Raw genomic sequence first — 5,747 nt, 5'->3', positions numbered from 1 at the left:
ATTTCAGATTTGTTTGGGGAAATGTGTTTTCTTTCTCCACCAGACTTCCTCTGTCAGTCAAGAAAAGTGGCCAAGTCCTTTCTCTTTGCAAACTCATCACTAGGGACAGGGTGGGATGGGGGAGGGACCCAAGGCCATACAACCTGAAGAGATTACCATTTAATTTTGGAAGTAGCAGAGAACACCCCTGAAAAAAATGTCTAAAATTCTCCTTTACAGTCTGGCTCAAAACTCATCACCTCCAAGAAGCCTTCTTTTCTATATCTCCCCCCATCACTACGTTCACTAGAGGCTATCTTGAATTTACAGTGATATGTGTAGACATTGCTTAGCTCCACCGAAAGCATAGGCCCCTTAAGGGGAATGTCCAGGCCTTCCTCTAGTTTCTAACACCCGTGGTGTCTGTCACAAGGCAGGTGTTTGGTAAATGTTTGTTAAATAAATCCCATGGGTTTTGGAATAACTGTTACCATTAATGTTATTTTTTTTCCTACGTGCCTAGGTCTTGACTGTCTACATAGGGCCTTCACATCCCTTTTTCCTTGAATCCTCATCATGGCCTATGAAGTTTCTGCTCTCATGTAAGGGCCATCCATGATGCTAGATATACTGCTGTAGACAAAAAACCTTCATGTTTGTACAATGTACCTTTTTTTTTTTTTTTTTTTTTTGAGATGGAGTCTCACTCTGTCACCCAGGCTGGAGTGCAGTGGGGTGATCTCGGCTCACTATAACCTTTGCCTCACAGGTTCAAGCGATTCTCCTGCCTCAGCCTTCTGAGTAGCTGGGATTACAGCTGTGCCCCATCATGCCCAGCTAATTAATTTTTGTTGTTGTTGTTGTTGTTATAGAGACAGGGGTCTCACTATATTCCCCAGGCTGGACTTGAACTCCTGGACTCAAGAGATCTTCCCTCATTGGCCTCCCAAAGTGCTGAGATTACAGGTGTGAGCCACTGCACCCAGCTGTAAAACATCTTTTTTTTTTTTTTTCTGACAACAGTATCTGCCTTGTCGATAATGCTAGGTTTTCAATTGACTGGATTTGATTTGTTTTGCATTCCCATAGCAAACAGTTCATGTAGGTAGATGCCCTTTATCCAGGTAATCCTCATAGCTATATCACTCCTTCCTCCCTTTTCTCACAGTGGATCTCTATTAGGTAATTATCAGTCTTATAAATCTCCATTAAGAATTTCTTTTCCACAGTTAACAACAAAGCTCTGTTTTTATTTTATTTTTTGACTCCTGATTTTATTATTCAATTTCTTTTTTTTTCATTTAGTCTTCTGTGGTTGGGAAGCCGCGCCTCCCAAGACCATTCAGTTGGAGCTGGTTGTTGGAAGGGAGTGGGTTGGGGAACTGGGATGGGGGCAGGGAGACCCCTGCTCTGCTGGTGGTCCTAGGTGGAGAAGAAGAACTATACTTCACAGAGCCTGGGGTGTGGTGGGAAGGGGATGAGGTAGGAGCAACAAGCTGGGGAGATGGGACCCACCTCAGTCCCCAGCTTCATTTTCTTCTGATGTTTCCCCACTGGTGGCTTTCTCTGCAGTCATGTAGGCCTTTTCTTTTTCTTTTTCTGGGTTTTTTGACTTGCAGATCTCTGGAGGAGAGCCTTTAGCTCTGCATCCTGGACTTCCATCTCAGACTTGTAGAGGTCAGGCTCGAAGGGACCACTGGTTATCTGCATAAGGCCATTGGGCATGATCAGAACTGTACATTTAAACTGGGTAAGAAATTCACCTTCCTTCTTATAGAGAACATTAAATAGTTGCAGCCGTTCATGATTGGTGCACTCCGCCACACCCATCCGAGCCTTCTTCTCATCTTCAAATGTTCTTAAAGTAAATGGCATAGCATCAAAACGCCTTTCCACCTCACTGAAGAAGGCACGTGAAGTTTTCATTTTCAGTCTGTGCTGTTTAAAGGGGTCTCATTTGTAAATAGTGGTTCTCTGTCCTGCATCCTTGGCCTTGCCCTCTCCTGAGCTGATGAGAACATCCATAGCATATACTTCATGTACCGCCAATTCTGCTTTTTCATGGTCCTTCTTCTGCTGGTCTGTGGGATTCTGGATAATGGTTTTTTCTCCATCGACGACATGCTCCTTCAACTGATGTGACAGCATGCCTTCTATTGGCATGCAGTTAAGTGAATGGGCAGCTTTGTTCAGGGTTTCTGTCACTTGTATGTTCTGGTTTCCAGGTTTGACCAGGCATAGGACAGCTTCATCACAAAAGTGAATTGCCTTAATAACATCTGCTTTCCTCCCTGTTACTTGGGTCCCTGAGCTACATCAACTACAAAAGTATGAGCTACATTAGCGATGAAGCCATCCACATGGACCCTGAGGTCAATTTTTACCAAGTCACCTTCCTTGAGAATATAATCCTGGTCACTCTTCAAAGGGGAGAAGTGACATACACAGTTATTTACTGAAATGCTGGTGGGAAAAGCAATACCTTTTTTCATTTCTATTTTTTTCTTGAAGATTTTACCTATTTCTTCCATAATCATGGCATCATCTTTCTCACACAGGCTCAGTACCGATACGCCTGAGCTAGATGCTTCTACCAAGGACTGAAGTACGTGGTTGGCTATGTCGTTCCCCTGTCTTATACTTGGTCACGACCAGGTCCTTGGCGATAGTTTGCTCCTGCTGCTTGTCCTTGCCCGACATCTTCCTACCACCATCACTGCAGCCTCGTTTTCCCTGAGCCACCGCCTGTCTCCCTTCCCAGCCACAGGCTGTGGTCAGAGCCCCCTTGATCCTCAAGGAGAGGGCGAGCAAAATCGTGAGCCAGAAAGGGAAAGGGTAGGCAGGCGAGAGCAAAGCTCTGTTTTTAAATGAAGAGGTTTTCTTATTTCATTTTTAAATACCCAGAGGCTCATTCTGACAAGTTTTCAGCTCCTTTGTAGCTTCCTTGATCTTCCCTACATGACAAATACAATGGAACCTGTTCTGTAGTCCTTCCTTGTCTGTAATGGGGAAGGAAATCAAATAGGAGAGACAACTCAGAGCTGAAGGTTGTCAGAAAAATAAACTGTTCTTAAGAGGTAGTGCTGCGAATAAAGGGCGTCCACGCAGGTGTGCCTGACCAAAGTGATGGCTTTCAGGTGTGTATTGATAGTTGGTATGTGGGAGAAGGGCCATTGCAGAGGTTTTACATTTGAACACCTAGAGAGCAAAGAGAGGGGTGTGGTTGGGGGCGAGCAGAAGAGACAAGGTGGTTGGTGGTTGCACTCTAGCCTGGGTCAGGGACAAAGTCCAAGTCCTATAGGAAGATGGGCTACTGGAACAAGCGCTTTTCAGAAGCACGGGGCCCCACTATGCTCAGGTAACAAAGTGGCATGGAGGGAGGAAGGAAAAGGGGTTATAGGCCAGATATTGAGCCTGGCTCACCTGTAACATTTTCGGGGTTTAGAACAAGAGTTCAACTTGGGATCCACATACCATATGCCTAAATATTTGAAATGTTTAGCTCAACGAATACAGCATGTTTTATTTAACGGTTTATCTCCTTCCATGACAAATGTACCTTCATAATGACCTCAAAGGCCAGGTTGGGTTCTAGAATTCTTAGACTCCTCTAAGTCCTGCCCAATGGTGTGGGAAGAACTGCTATGCTTCCCCCTCCCGCTTTAGAAATATTTCAGACCTACATAAAATTGTAGAAAACATTGCTATAAACATCCATGTGTCTACTATTCAGCTTAAGAAATATAACATTACAAATACAGTTGATGTCTGCTGTGGAGCCTTCTCTACTAGAATGCCCCTCCCTTTCTTTCCTTGAGAGGTAACCATCATCTCAAATGTTCTTGTCTTTTGTTTTTGTTTTTATGAGATGCAGTTTTGCTCGTTGCCCAGGCTGGAGTGCAGTGGCGCGATCTTGGCTCACTGCTGCCTCTGCCTTCCAGGTTCAAGCGATTCTCCTGCCTCAGCCTCCTGAGCAGCTGGGATTATAGGTGTGCACCACCACGCCTGGCTAATTTTTGTATTTTTAGTAGAGACGGGGTTTCACCATGTTGGCCAGGCTTGTCTCAAGCTCCTGACCTCAGATGATCTGCCCGCCTTGGACTCCCAGAGTGCTGAGATTACAGGGGTGAGCCACTGCGCCCAGCCACAAATATGCTTGTCTTTCGAATGCACATCTCTCTGTATTCTGTATGCTACATTTGTATGCATCTCTTACATGTACACCTTTTATTCTCTATATACTTACCCACAATCAATTTATGGTGGTCATTTGTATGTTTTCCTAGAAGTCATATACATGGTATCATGTTTGTATCCTTTTGGACCCGACTTTTTCCTTTATGCATTTTTCCCCTCTAGGCCTCAGCCCCTGTGAGTTCTACTCTCCTCCCCAGCCCAGCCCTTGCTGTCCCTTTCAGTTTACCTGAAATAAACCCAAGCTAGTGAATTAAGGCTGGTGTGACAGGAGGTGAAACTCAGCTGCTTCCTCTGTTCCTTGAAACCAGTGGTTCTCAAACCTTAGTGTTCATCAAAAGCTCTTAGGGGTCGTGTTAAAACACAGATTGCTGTCCCCATCCCCAGAGTTCCGATTCTGTAGTTCCTGGGTACAGTCTGAGAATTCCCAGGTAATGCTGATGATGCTGTTTGGGGACCAAACTTTGAGAACCACTGCTTCAGATCAAAGGCTGGGCCCAAGCTTAGTAATAACATGTGGCTTCCAGGCAACCTGGGCCATTCATGAAGTTTCCTTCAGAACCATGCTCTACAGCATTATTGTTCAATAGATATATAATGTGATCTACATGGGTAATTCTAAATGTTCTAGTAACCTCATTAAAAAACAAACAAACAAAAGAAACAAGAAAAACTTTAATATTTTAATTCAAGTATTATTTCAATGTGTAATCAGTATAAAAAACATTAGTAAGGTTGGGCGTGGTGGCTCACACCTGAAATCCCAGCACTTTGGGAGGCTAAGATGGGCAGATCATGAGATCAGGAGATCGAGACCATCCTGGCTAACACAGCAAAACCCCGTCTCTACGAAAAATAGAAAAAATTAGCTGGGTGTGGTGGCAGGCGCCTGTAGTACCACATAATTGAGAGGGTGAGGCAGGAGAACTGCTGGAAGCCGGGAGGCGGAGGTTGCAGTGAGCTGAGACCGCGCCACTGCATTCCAGCCTGGGTGACACAGCGAGATTCAGTCTCAAAAAAAAAAAAAAAAAGTAAAATATGCAACATTATTTCACACTTACAGTACATATTAAATCAGACTAGCCACACTAAAAGTGCTCGGTAGCCACAACACACAGCTCTGAAGATGTGCCCAATCTCTCTCTTTTCAAAAATTGTTTTAAACTTGACATTTTACTTGATTTTTGGCTGTAGTAAAAGAATTTCGAACAGTCGTACCAAATGGTGAAAAGTAATACCTTTCAATGAAGGAATGGTGGGCCAAAACAAAGAGGTAAAGGAGAGATTTGAGTTAGCATTATTTATTGAGAAATCTTCCCACATTTCAGTTTATTCATTTAAAACAAACTTTTATTTTAACTTGAACAAACACTGTCAAATACATGCACGAAAGTTAGATGTCACTGGATATCACTTTTGATGTAACCAAATTTGCAACGATGTGTGTTAAAATTCCCACAGGCATCTGAAAAAATAAAAATAAAAACAATGAACAATAGAGTCTTCTTTCTATTCTTCCCAACTGCAGGATGAAATGAGAGAAAGTAAACAATAGCACGACATTAACCAGCACC

At 43.5% G+C, this 5,747-nt stretch overlaps 1 pseudogene; it reads right to left on the bottom strand.

Moving 5' to 3' along the window:
• Positions 1 to 1,495: 1,495 nt before the first annotated feature.
• On the bottom strand, positions 1,496 to 2,679 carry LOC111532296 (annotated as a pseudogene).
• Between the last annotated feature and the right edge of the window lie 3,068 nt (positions 2,680 to 5,747).

This window comes from Piliocolobus tephrosceles, chromosome 12, assembly GCF_002776525.5.
Source record: "Piliocolobus tephrosceles isolate RC106 chromosome 12, ASM277652v3, whole genome shotgun sequence".
Classification (NCBI taxonomy): domain Eukaryota; kingdom Metazoa; phylum Chordata; class Mammalia; order Primates; family Cercopithecidae; genus Piliocolobus; species Piliocolobus tephrosceles.
The sequence above is the reverse complement of the archived record's forward strand: the minus strand, read 5'-3'. Positions and strand labels throughout refer to the sequence as shown.